Below are 13,669 nucleotides of genomic sequence, written 5' to 3'. Positions count from 1 at the left end.
TCCAACAACCGCTGGTCAGAAACCGGCGCGCCGATCGATGTGATCGCCCGTCATCGAAACAGCCACCGCATCGCAGAACGATCGACAGCAGCAGCAGAAACCGACAGCAGCAGCAGAAACCAACAGCAGCAGATTGGGTGAGTCGTATCGTTCTTGCTAATTAAGTGTGAAGGGTGGCGTCCAGGGAGGACGCCACAGTGATTTAATCCGGAAGAGCGCAAAACGCTCGAGAAGTCGTCCACGGACGGCTAGATTAGGGACGCGTCCATGATTTGAGGTTGTGTGTCGGCCATTACGTTTTAGTCCGTCATTCACGAACGCCACACACAACCCATTTAATTAGTCACCCGGGTGCAAAGCAATAGCTGGTTGATACGCTGGAGCCGTGAGGTGACGTCACCGAACTTTGGGAGGATTTTAGAAATGAGAAGAAAAGCACAAGCAGGTCAATGAGCACAGTAGGGAGAGAGTACACGCACACCATCAGAAGATAGGCCTAGAAAGTTAAAAGCTAAAAAAATACAAACATGAAATAGAACCTAAATCTGCCGTTTTGTACCGTAAATAAATGTTGTTTAGTGTAAATGTAGCGAATGTTTTGGTAGATTCATGTAGTACTCCCTTATGGTTTTAGTCTCGTTCTAGTATGGTTACGTCACTTCGTTCGGTGTAGTTTTCGTTTCGTTTCACTGTCTTCCGCTTGGCGGAATTTGATGAGTGGTGAAAGCTTCGCTTTCAGTATGTTTGGGCCACCTGGCGGTGAGTGGCTACAGTTCCAGTGATGATAAGTTAGGTATGGGGAATTTCTTACTGCGAATTATCTGAGTGTGATGAGGTTTTTGATGATTGCTGCTAGTTGATAATAGGGTCGTTTACCCGGCTTTTGGAGGCTAACTTTTGATAAGCCTGTCTGGTTCGATCCTGATTAATTTCTTTTAGGTGAAGCTTCTTCAGGGACTCGCCCTAAGAAGAGTCTCATCCGGGCAAACAAATCTTGGCGTGCAGTCTTCCTACGGGAAGTGGCGCATAAGCTGCACGCTTGCTAGGGATCGACCAGGGCTGGCTACAAACTGTACACCCAGATGCTGACGAAGCCTCATTATCTCATCATGGATAATAAGATTTGCGTCAAGGCGGACATTCTGTAGCTTCCGTGGCAACTATTCTTCACCACCCAGCACAAATTTGATGTTCCGGAGGAAGTAAGGAAGCAGAAACTTTCAAAGTTTGCCAATAAATACATGATTTGTCAAGCGATTTGCTTTTGTGGCAAACGGAGTAAGCCTTTCCTGACTACCGAGACTGTAAACGGGGAGATCTATCTCGAGGAGTGTCTTCAGAAGCCACTGTTTCCTCTGTTGAAATAACCCGAGGGTCATAGGATCTTCTGGCCGGATCTAGCTTCGAGCCTCTATTCAAATGTTGTCCTGGAATGGTACGAAGCCAACGGGGCTACTTTCGTACCCAAGGAAATGAACCAGAACTAAGGCACATCGAAAAATTCAGCAGGCACTACGGAAGCATCCCAAGGAGGTCAAATCTGAGGAAGACATGAAGAAAAAATGGGTTTCCGTACAGGAGAAGCTGAAGCTAGATATTGTACAGAAACTAATGAGGGGAGCGTAATGTGCGAGCGTAAGGTTGTGGTGTTGTAGTTGAATAAAATAAATATGCCAAAAACTTACTAATGGGTTATATTGCATTGTCTGAAACTTTGAAAAGAATCGGACAAACTTGGTAATTTTTTACAGCGTTTTTTCCGTGGTGCAATTTGATGTGGGACATTTCGGAAGGTTTCACGACCGTAGTCAGCAAATCGAAGAAGCATACAAAGCCAACCGACCGTTAAATTCAAGGCAACTGCTGCGTTGTTAGCATGGACGAAGTGACGACCAAAGAAGCAGACTGAATGACCATCAGGCATTGCTACAAATACCCCCCACAAAAAAGCTCCGCGCGCAATAGTTAATTGCGCGCGAGGGAAATACTACTAGCCTATTGAATTTTTTTTTATTTGTTGTAAATATATAAAAGGCAATGGCTCCGCATTGAATAGCGTCATATAAACGAACAATATAACAAAAATTTGGGATAGCACAATCACCAATAAGTATTAAAAATAAGTGACCAGATGGCAATAACAGAATCCCGTTCGAACATCTAAAAGTCGGGAGTGACAAGCAGGACGAAGCAATCCACTGCATGATCCTCAATATCGCATAACAATCCTCAATATCGCCTATGAATACCCTGTTCTGTTTAAAAGACTGCGCCCGTTGGCTGAATCGGGTGACGGTGAATACCAAAACAGACGATTTACGACGGACCAGACGTTTACTCTGCGATATATCTTGGACAAATTTCGAAAATACGGCAAGCGGACTCACCATCCGATTGTGAATTTCCAGGCAGCGTACGATTAAGTGAAACGAAACGAAAAGGGCAGATAACGATGGTTAAAAAAGAATAACCAGAGAGATATCTCACGTTAAATCGGTTGAAACCAAGCGATGGGATTTCAAATTTGTTGTTCCATATAACGCTCAAAGGTGCGATACGAATTTGTTGTGCAAAGGAACGAAACTAATATCACGATATCTCTCAATTACTGGCATAAAAAATATTTTGAAAACTTGTATTCTTACTGTAGAACTAACAAGAATGGTTCCTGAACGAACAACATAAGCGACGTTAGAACCCTCGACTAGACTGAACAATTCTATAGATATTGTCATATAAAATTTGAAGCTTTACAAGGACAATGTGGACCAAAAAATACTTTTCATCCATTGTGTAATATAATTTTAAGAAATTTTTCAGCATTGCTAATTTTTAGGTTACAAATAGGCCTTAACAGTGAGCCTTGAATGAGTCGGTTGGATTGCTATTTTAAAATGCTTTTTACTGCTGTTGTGTATTGAAAATGCTGCCTACTAGTAAGAAGCATTTGTAGAGTACAAAATATCAATTCATTAATGAATATAGCTTTAACTTGGAATTGAGTTTGGGCACACAATCCCTAAATGGGGTGAAAAACACTATTGAGTTCTGCAAGATGACGACACGAATGAATTTTTGCTGAATGAAGTTCACGTTTGACAATTCTTGAGCGTTTTTTCAAAACGTCATATCGGCAATGAGTTACTCTCTATGTTTACTTTCGCTTCTGTTAATAATTCGGTCATTTTAACATTTATCCCTCAACTCTTTGCATAATATGCTAGTTAAAACCACCGTCTTTCGATCTGTACTGTAAAATAAGTGAAAAGTGTTATAGTGACGCCGTAAAAATCGAAAGAGAAAGTAAACAAAGAGAGTAACTCATTGCAGATATGACGTTTTGAAAAAACGCTCAAGAATTCTCGGTGGTATGTTTACTTTAGGTTTGTTCCAGTACATGAAGGTTACTCCCTGTTGCTCCGGAGCAAAAAATTCTTGCTCCTTGTCACTTCTATTTGCCACCAGAAGAAGAAAAAAAGAGAAGAGGATAGTACAGGAACGATTTTTTCCCTGTTTGCTCCGGAGTACTTCCAGTTTCTCCTGGTACTGGAACAAACCTTTTGTCAGTTGCGTGAGTTCGAGTGCAACGGGTGCTCATATATCACATTCAAACTCACGTAACTCCTATGTAAACAAACCACCGAGAATTGTCAAACGAAGTTCATCATTTTGTAGGGTTTTGCCGGTTGGTGTAAAACCTAATTTGGAATACTTTTGTTTCTTTGTTGAGTGCAGAGCAAATCTACGGATTTAATGTCGCGAGAATCTGGCATCGCTGGTACCCGTTTGAATCAGTTTTTGTTCTTATGTCGAACGGGTAAGATCATGGCTGCAGCGTGTGGGCACTACAATAAGCGGTAGACGCTATGCATTTTCGGCAGCGGTGGCCGTGTGCGGATTTTTCGGGTACCAGCACGGTGTCACAGAATGATTTGCAAAGTGGGTGGGTGGGGTGGTTTGGATTTAATTCAATACGGTGTGTGCTGCTTAAGAGTGTTGCGTTTGAATAAAATATATTTATTTTTATGCATGCGTGTGCGTTGTAACTTGTTAATCCATGTTTACGGCGCATTGTAGCTGCCTAGGGTAAAGAGCCTATTGGTTTTCATATGTTTCATATTTTGGTTATATGTTTTTTATCAGTAAGGCATCTGACAACGTGCTTCTGTAGTTATTGCACTGTTCAGCAGCGTAGTATTTTATATAGGGGAGTACACTCAGGTTTTATTACGCGGTATTTTTTACGCGAATTTTGAAATTTCCGCGGTTTTCATTTACGCGTTTTTTTGAAATTTAGGCGGTTTTCATTTGCACGGCCTGTATCCCCTGCGTAAAAAAACCTGAGTGTAATTGCATCGGAAACAATCACATTCCCAGCAGAACTTTTTGTTTTCTAATTTCAAACACTTTTGTTTCGTACTGTACACAACGGAAAATTTTAAAACAGAACTTACCGTCCCAGCAGCAGTTTAGGCGGGTATTCTTTTTCGATTCAAATTCAAGCCATGTCTTAATCGTTACTGGACTTAAAATTGTTTTCCCAGTTTATCCAGTCAGAGTATCTGTCCTGCCCTATGCAGTTAAAACACAGTTCTAATTGCGTTTTAAAGTATACAACAAATAGAACGGTTAGGTATACTAATTTAAATTTTAAAATATATCTGTTTGAAATTATGCAACAAACCGCTGTACTGAAGATATAATTATGTCAGTCCTATTACCACATAAAACACCTATATAACATAAAACGCTGCAGAATTGGTTTAATAATACAATGTTTACACTACAGAGTTATAACACGTTTTAATAATTAGCAACAAGAGAAAATGTCACCAAGATAGCATAAAACCCGTTTTAACTGGTAGTGCGAACGTTGCATAACAATGTAATTTATCAAATAATTTCATTTTTTTCACCACTAATCGATCAAGAAATACTTAACCTTAAGATTGTTTACTTAAGTTCATTAATACATTATTGAAAATTTAAATGGAAAATGAAATTTCATATTTCATGAAGAATCTGTATATTTCCGTTGCTGGGCGTGGGCTTCCTCGTCACGGTTCTAAATATGGAACTTTTCTTTTAAATATATTTTCTGGACAGACCAGCCTATTTTTACTAGATGGATCAGCCAAATAATGCCAATCACCTAGTGAGATACTTGATTAATTAATAGATTACCGTTAAAAGACCTTCAATAAATTATGTTTTAATGGGGAGGGTATATAGCAAATTGTAACATAAAAAACAGGCGAGTGAGCAAGAACTTGAGTCGATATGTATGATAGATAAAATACATTTGCACGCTCTTGAAAAAAGCTACATTTTTAATGTCACCGTGGTCGTGTCCTGTACACAACCCTTTAATTTTTTAAAATACAGATTTCTGAGAGATCGTAGAACTTTTTTTCATAGAATTACTGAAATGATAAATGCAGGTATTATTTGAAAGTTCTAAAGTTTTTCTAGCATTTCGAAAAAACTATAAATGACATTGGATCACGTGATATAATGATCCAATTTCGCTTATGTTTTGCACATTTTATTCATTAATTTTATGACCGACAATAAACGAAATTCCAACATCGGAAAAATATCTGCAACCCCACTAAGCACAAACTTTTCCGCATCCAAAAAACTACATCCATTAACGGCAGACTGCATCCAGACAATTTATTATCTTTCGCCTGCAAAGTGAACCATCCGTATTCAAATGTGATCATCTGCCTTGGCGGAAATATCCGTAAAGCACTCCAAGGAAGGATTGGCCTTCGGCAGGCCTTCTACCATGTTGCCGGGAACTGATTATACCTACTTACCCACTGAGCAGGAGCACATGGAAACATAGTTGCTCTGCAGCAAAAAGCTCCTCGCAAAACACATTCCTCCCAGTAAGAGGAAAGATTTCATAAGCGAACTCATTGCTCAGGCCTCTTGGCTCCTTTTTGCTGCCTATATCTTTCAAAACATCCCTTTCCCACTCGGACCCTCGTTTATTCAAGCATTTTTGTAGTTTTAATTAAGTTCTTTTATTCGTTTCCATTACTCAAGTGGATGTTTCACCCGTCGCTGTTCTACCCCTCGGCCAAAGTTCCACGCTACCGATCAGCCCGCGCCAAGCTCAGGTCCAACAAGAAAAACATCTTTTTTTATCCACTACATCCCGGACGGTATTTTATTTAAGTGAGTCGCTACTCTTAGTCAGTGTTACAAATGACGGAAAATTACAAGTACCCTTCACTGGCTGTGCAGCGTAGTTTTGCTGGGGAAAAAAGGGAAAAATGCTTCACTTGGAAGTGGTCCAAAACGTTTGTTTTCTCCGAACCGTACCGGTTCCCCCGGCGGGCAGTGAGAGGGCAATGTTTTTTACCCCTCGCAACGATCCGTCGTCTGTGGGAAGGGTCCGGAAAATTAGTGAAAAGTTTTATTTGCTCAATGATACCTCTCTGGTTATATAGGAGAATTAATCGCTAGCATCAATAATTTAAAGTATCAACATTTTAGTTTTCTGCTGGGTTGAAATATATTTGTACCATCTGTATCTAGGCTCAGTATCGCACTCTGAGGTTTATAAACCGATTCTTAGTACTCTTGTACGATAGTATTGACGAATTTCGCGTTAAATCGTATTCAGAAGTGGCAGCACCCTCAGATTTTGATGAAGCTTTCTGTATATGAAGACTTTGTCACAAAAGCCACTTTGCACACCTGGTTTTTCCAAAACTGATCCGGACTGTCTTTTGAAAAGGGTTTAACTTTTTTTACCAATTTTTTTTTCAAATGGCTTTAGTCTAAAAATGACAAATCCTACAAAAAATATTGTAGGAGTGATTTTCTCAATATTAATCAAATTTTTTATCGACTCCTACACTGAAATTCTTTATAGACTCCTACACTGAAAAAATCGATTTTTAAAATTTAAAGGCAATTTACCCCATCTCTGATTTGGATGAAATTTTGTTCCAAGATATGCAATTATGTTCCCTACCTACCGTCGAAAATTCAAGCTGGGCACTTTCAAAGAAAAAAAGTCATTCGAATAAAAGTTTTCCTTGTCCAAAATATTTTTTTTTTCAGTGTATTTTTATCGAAAACTAAACCAATGAAAGTCATAATTATCTCGGAATCCAATTTCTCAACTGCTAGTTGCCTGATAGAGGCAAAAAGTATCAGTAACGAATTTGGTATATATTCATAACAAACTTGAATGAAGACTGGAAGTTTGGAAGACTGGAAGACTGGAAGACTGGAAGACTGGAAGACTGGAAGACTGAAAGACTGGAAGACTGGAAGACTGGAAGACTGGAAGACTGGAAGACTGGAAGACTGGAAGACTGGAAGACTGGAAGACTGGAAGACTGGAAGACTGGAAGACTGGAAGACTGGAAGACTGGAAGACTGGAAGACTGGAAGACTGGAAGACTGGAAGACTGGAAGACTGGAAGACTGGAAGACTGGAAGACTGGAAGACTGGAAGACTGGAAGACTGGAAGACTGGAAGACTGGAAGACTGGAAGACTGGAAGACTGGAAGACTGGTAGACTGGAAGATGCTGAGGTCCATCCAGCGATTCCGGGTGGAGTGTAGCTTATGGTTCACTGGCGCCCCGACGACCCCCCAATAGCTATTCGACGCGGTCTACTCGGTCTAATCCCCGGCGGTGGATCTAGCCTACTCATTCCGGTAAAGCCTGATGTCCGGTTCGTTAGCGCCCCTACGACCCGAACCCGGTACTACGTCTCGTATTACTAAACTGGTTCTCGGTCAACTCAACTGGTGGACCTCGTCTACACCAACAGAGAGTTCCCCGGCAGCAGAATTTCTCCCGAGACCCGATTTGTAGTTTCACGACGACTTCATAGCCAATGGGGCTACTTTCTTGGTCCCTTCGCCACTTCCTCTGCAGCTCGGAGAGTATACTTGTAACCACTCTGTTGACAGCGTCCCAGGTATGCTCGTCGTGGCACATCTCCGTCAACGGTCACATCATGCATACCCCTACGAACTTCTTCGAACCTAAGACATTCGAAGACCACGTGTTCCGGTGTCTCTTGCACGTTTGCATACACCGGGCAAAGGGTCAATGAAGCATGTCCAAACCGATGCAAGTACATCTGGAAGCATCCGTGCCCGGACAAAAGCTGCGTCAAATGGAAGTTCACCTCTCCATGCTTCCTATTTACCCAGGCCGATACATTTGGGATGAGTCGGTGGGTCCACCTTCCTTTCTCCGCGTTGTCCCACTCCTGTTGCCATTTAGCCAACGAGTCCGCTCGAACCAGTCTTCTAGCGTTACGTGCATTTCTCCGCTGATAGCATTCCACGTCCTCCGCCAGGGTAATGCCGATGGGGATCATCCCGGCGATAACGCATACTGCATCCGACGATATTATTCTGAAAGCACTCGCGACTCGTACGGCCATCAGCCGGAATGTCCTGTTCAGCATTTCACGATTCCGCTTGGTTTTCAGCGCGGCACCCCAGACAGCAACCCCGGAGTATCGATGACGAAACGATAGAGAGCAGACGTCTCATGCTGCTTCTCGGGCCGCCGACTTTCGGCATGATTCTCGTTATTGCGTTTTTTTGCCTTCTCCAACTTTTCGCAGACGTAGTCGACGTGGTAGTTGAAGCTCAACCGGTCGTCGATTATCACTCTCATTTGCTTTAGTGCACGCTTCGATGCTATCCGACGGCGCTCTCCATCCCCTGAACCGCTTTGCAGTTGCTGACTAACAACACCTCCGTCTTGTGGTGAGCTATCTGCAGCATGACCACGTTCATCCAGCTATTGCTGGCGATCCACTTCTTCAAGTCCCTCACTCATCACCGTTAGTGACACGTCATTCGCGAAACCCACAATTTTCACTTTCCTGAGCAGCCACAGTGCTAAGACCCCATGGTACATCCCGTTCCAAAGAGTTGACCGAGAATGGAGCCCTGAGCAACGCCCACTCCGACTCGCATTGACTTCTGCCCTTCGATCGTCTCGTACAGCAGCACTCTGCTCTGGAAGTAACGCTTCAGGATCTGGATAGTCGGGAACCCTCATTTTGTGCAGCGCTGCTGCGATGGCTTCCCTTACCTTACCTTACCGTTCAGGCTAGAGTCTTGTTGTCCCTTGCTGTGTGCAGAAGCCGTCTCCACTCCACTCCCATTGCTGCTTGTCGACAGCCTCGCAGTCTTCGAAGGGTCCGCAGGTCCTCCTGTTCCTGTAGGGTGTCCTCAAGGACCATCTTCACCGGGTTGACGTCCGACATTCTTACGACGTGTCCAGCTCACCGCAAACCTCTTATTTTTGCGGTATGCGTGATGGATTGTTCTTCCAGCAGCTGATGCAACTCATGGTTCATTCACCTGCGCCACGTTCCGTGTTCCATCTGCACGCCACCATAGATGGTACGCAACACCTTTCGTTCGAAAACTCCAAGGGCGCGTTGGTCTTCCACGTGCATAGTCCAGGTCTTGTGGCCGTAGACGAGCACCGGTCTAATCAGCCTCTTGTAGATAATCAACTTCGTGCGGCGGCGAATTTTGTTCGACCGGAGCGTCCTCCGGAGTCCAAAGTAGGCACGATTTCCCGCCAAGATCCATCTCTGAATTTCTCTGCCGGTATCATTGTCAGCGGTTACCAGTGAGCCCAAAAACACGAATTTTTCGACCATCTCGATTTCGTCACCGTCAATCCGAACTCGGCATGGGAGGTTCACATTGTCGTCTCTAGCACTTCTTCCCCTCATGTATTTTGTCTTCTAAACGTTGATGGCAAGTCCAATCCTGCTGGCTTCAGCTTTCAGTCTGATGTACGTTTCCGACATCGCCTCAAAGTTCCGTACCATTATGTCAATGTCGTCGGCGAAGCCAAGAAGCTGAACGGACTTCCTGAAGATCGTGCCACTCGTACACCTTCTAACGCAACGTTGAACAGCAGACACGATAGACCATCACCTTGCCCTAACCCTCTTCGAGATTCAAAGGGACTCGAGACTGTCCCTGATACTCGAACAACGCACATCACCCGATCCATCGTCGCTTTGACGAATCGTGTTAGCTTATCCGGAAAACCGTACTCGTGCGTTATCTGCCATAGCTGATCTCGATCGATTGTGTCATACGCCGATTTGAAATCGATGAACAAATGATGTGTGGATACGTTGTATTCGCGGTACTTCTGCAGAACCTGCCCAATCGTGAATATTTGGTCCGTGGTGGCGCGGGAACCCTTGAAGCCCGCTTGGTAGTGCCCCATGAACTCCCTTGCAAATGGTGACAATCGGCGGCAAAGAATTTGGGAGAGGACCTTGTAGGCGGCGCTAAGTAGGCAAACGCCACCTTCCATCAACTCTTCCGGAAAAATCTCCTCCTCCCAAATTTTGGCGATTACCCAGTGCAGCGCTCTAGCCAGTGTTAATAGCTCGCTGGGTAGTTGATCTACACTGGCAGCTTTGTTGTTTTTCAGCCGACCGATCTCCTCCTTGACTTCTTGGAGATCATGGACCGGTAGCCTATCGTCTTCTGCGCGTGCTCCATTATCTGTTGCCATACCGCCTTCGTCCTCTGCTGCTTCACCGTTGAGGTGCTCGTCCTAGTACTGCTTCCACCTCTCAATCACCTCATACTCGCTCGTAACAAGGTTGCCGTCTAAGTCCCTCCACATATCGGCTTGTGGAACGTAGCCTTTGCGGAACTGTTCAGCTTCTCGTAGAACTTCCGTTTGTCGTTTACGCAGTACAGTTGTTCCATCGCATCGCGATCTCATTGCTCCTGTTGGCGCTTCTTTCTCCGGAGGATCGAGGTTTGTCTGTTCCGTGCCTGTTTGTATCGCTCCACATTCTGTCTCGTTCTGTGCTGCAACATCCTCGCCCGTGCCGCCTTTTTCTCCTCTATTAACTGCTTACATTCGCCATTGAACCACTCGTGTCCTCGATTCGGAACCGCTGTACCTGGTGCCGCTATGGCAGTACTTCCTATGGCGGAACGGATCTCCCTCCAGCCATCTTCAAGAGTAGCTGCGTCCAGCTGTTCTTCCAGCCGCTGTGCATAGTCTTGGGCAACCCCGGCGCCCCGAAGTTGCGCGATGTTGGGCTTTGGCGTCCGACTACGACGAGTGTTGTACACCGTCAAGAGTTTTGAGCGCATGCATACTGCAACTAGGTCCGAATCTGGCGATGGCTTCCCAGCTGGCGCTGTTCATCGCTTTCTTCACATCTATCGTGACCACAGCGCAATATCGATCTCCTCTTCTCTTCTGTTGATGCCTTCTCAGCACTCTCGAGCACTGTCCGAATTGCATCCGCTGTCGATGCTCCTTTGCAGAATCCGAATTTCATCTTGAACAGTCCGCGCTAACTATGTGTATACGTTTCGCATATTCTTCAATCCATGTTCGCCGTCAATAAAGGACTACAGAATGTGACGTCGATGATAGACTCCCTTCCGTTTCTTCGAAATGTGCCAACAAAACCTTCATTGCACAATCGTACGTCTAACTTCGCTAGAGCTTCCTGCAGGTTACACCCTCTTGGGTTGGTTACTCTACTGCCCCACTCCACAGCCCAAGCGTTGGAGTCACCACCAATGACTACCGGCTTCCGACCGATCAACTGCTCGGTTAACTGCTCCAGCATTAGACTGAACTGCTCTACTGTTCACCTTGGAGGAGCGTAACAGCTACACACGAAGACGCCGTTGATTTTGTCGATCACGAAGTCATCGTATGAGCCCTTATGCCCATAACATGTATCACAGCCGTTCCCGACCTATCCGCCACCCAGTTACCATTATAAAGGGGTACTTGATACGGCTCTGCGATCAAAGTGACTTCGCACATAGTTTCTGTCATTGGCTGCCACGGCAGTTTCTTTTTCGGTGTCACAGTGATTCAGATTTATCTAAGTTATCTCCATTTCCGTTCCGAGTTGGCCTGCAGTCGCCTTCTTGTAGGCAGGGCATTCAAAGCCACCCGTCTGGTGGTCATTTCTATCTACTGGAGTTCAAAGGAAGCACTTCGGCCTCTGCGTGCAGTCTCTCGCAAGATGGCCCGTCTCCCCGCATTTCCAGCACATCCCGGATCTATCCGGGCCATTGCAAACCCCTGCTAAATGCCCAAAGCGCAAACTCTTGAAGTATTTCTCCGCTTGTTTATTTACTCGTGGGATGGCTCTCAATAGGCATCTCGTCCTTCCAACCGTAACTTTGCCGACCTCCAGTGCCTTGCCAGCTGTGGTTACCGGTAAACGAATCATCGCTGTCTGAGTTTCTCTGTACCCCTTCTTTAACCGGATCGTCATGTGCCCCTCCCCCAGGTTACACTGTTGATTCAGTGTACCTCCCAGCTCGACTTCCGTCGTGATTTCATCAAGGTCCTTGCACGCAATTACCATCTCCAGGTTTATGGCTTTAACTTGTACCTTTTCACCCATTGATTTAATAACAGTCTCCTGCAAGGTCGCGCTGCTAATCGTGGGCTCCTTGTTCAAATCGAAGAGCTTCTCGCCTTTTTAGGTACGCCCCCAATCCCTCAGCTCTGGATCCTCTCTGACCTGATTGAGCAGCGCTGCATACGTTGTCACGTCATTGGTTTTGACGAGCACGGCTTCTCTCTTTGGCGCCTTCTGATGAACCGAGGGTTTTTCTTTCCTCTTCTATTCCTCTTTTCGCTCATTGTTGGGTTCGACTTACTTTATGGGGTTCCGGTCGAAGGTATTTCTTCCGTCTGTGGTAAGGACGGCCCAGAATGATCGACGGTGACAATCTGCTGCTTCCTCTACAAAACGATATAGAGGCACCTTCACGACACTGCTGTATTTTCCCCACACTGTACTGCAGTTCGCTGTCGTATTATTTCACTGCTAAGAAATTTTAGTCGGAAGCAAGACCAGTTTTACGACTGGACGGACTACTGAATCGGATATGGTGGTTTTCAGGGTGACAACGCGAACGATTCCATCCTTGTTCGGGTGTACCTGGATGATTTTTCCGACTGGTCATTGAGTTGACGGCAGACATTCGTCCTTGATCACCACAACTCGTCCGGGTTCAATGGTAACCTTAGGGTACTGCTTCGTGGCTCGTGACTGCAGCTGCTGAAGGTATTCGAGATACCACGAGATACAGTAAATCCTTTGGACACGCTCCTCGGTGAGCTGCCAATACGGAGGTCGATTGTCGGGTACATCGCAAAGCGACGGTTCTGGAACGGCTTATAAGCTGGTTCCTACCAGAAAATGGCCTGGGGTTAGAGCTTCTAGGTCCAACGGATCGTACGGTATGGCGGTGAGAGGTCTGGAGTTTAGACACGACTACGGTTTGCTGGATCAAACGGGGCTTGCTACGAAAACACGTGTGGCACTGATGGTACGTGCGGCGAACGAGGTCGCGTCCTCCAATCACCCAGAGCGTCTGGCGCATAGTGGTTAGCGTCAGCTGTTGTCCTGCGTGCAGCAGATTATAGTAATAGTGCTCTGACAGCAACACGGATGGCGGGTGCTTCGCAAGCAGCATTATCAGGTGCTTCACTTCTTCCGACATTTCGGAGTACTTGAGTCTCCCACCGACTCGAATAACGCCGTCTTTGTACATCACCGGTTTTAACTACTTCAACTATGCTGGAAGGAGATTACGTTGAAATATTTTGGATAGCTCCTTGGAGAGCATCTCACGTTGG

Source organism: Topomyia yanbarensis, chromosome 2 (genome assembly GCF_030247195.1).
Source record: "Topomyia yanbarensis strain Yona2022 chromosome 2, ASM3024719v1, whole genome shotgun sequence".
Taxonomy (NCBI): Eukaryota; Metazoa; Arthropoda; class Insecta; order Diptera; family Culicidae; genus Topomyia; species Topomyia yanbarensis.
The sequence above is the reverse complement of the archived record's forward strand: the minus strand, read 5'-3'. Positions refer to the sequence as shown.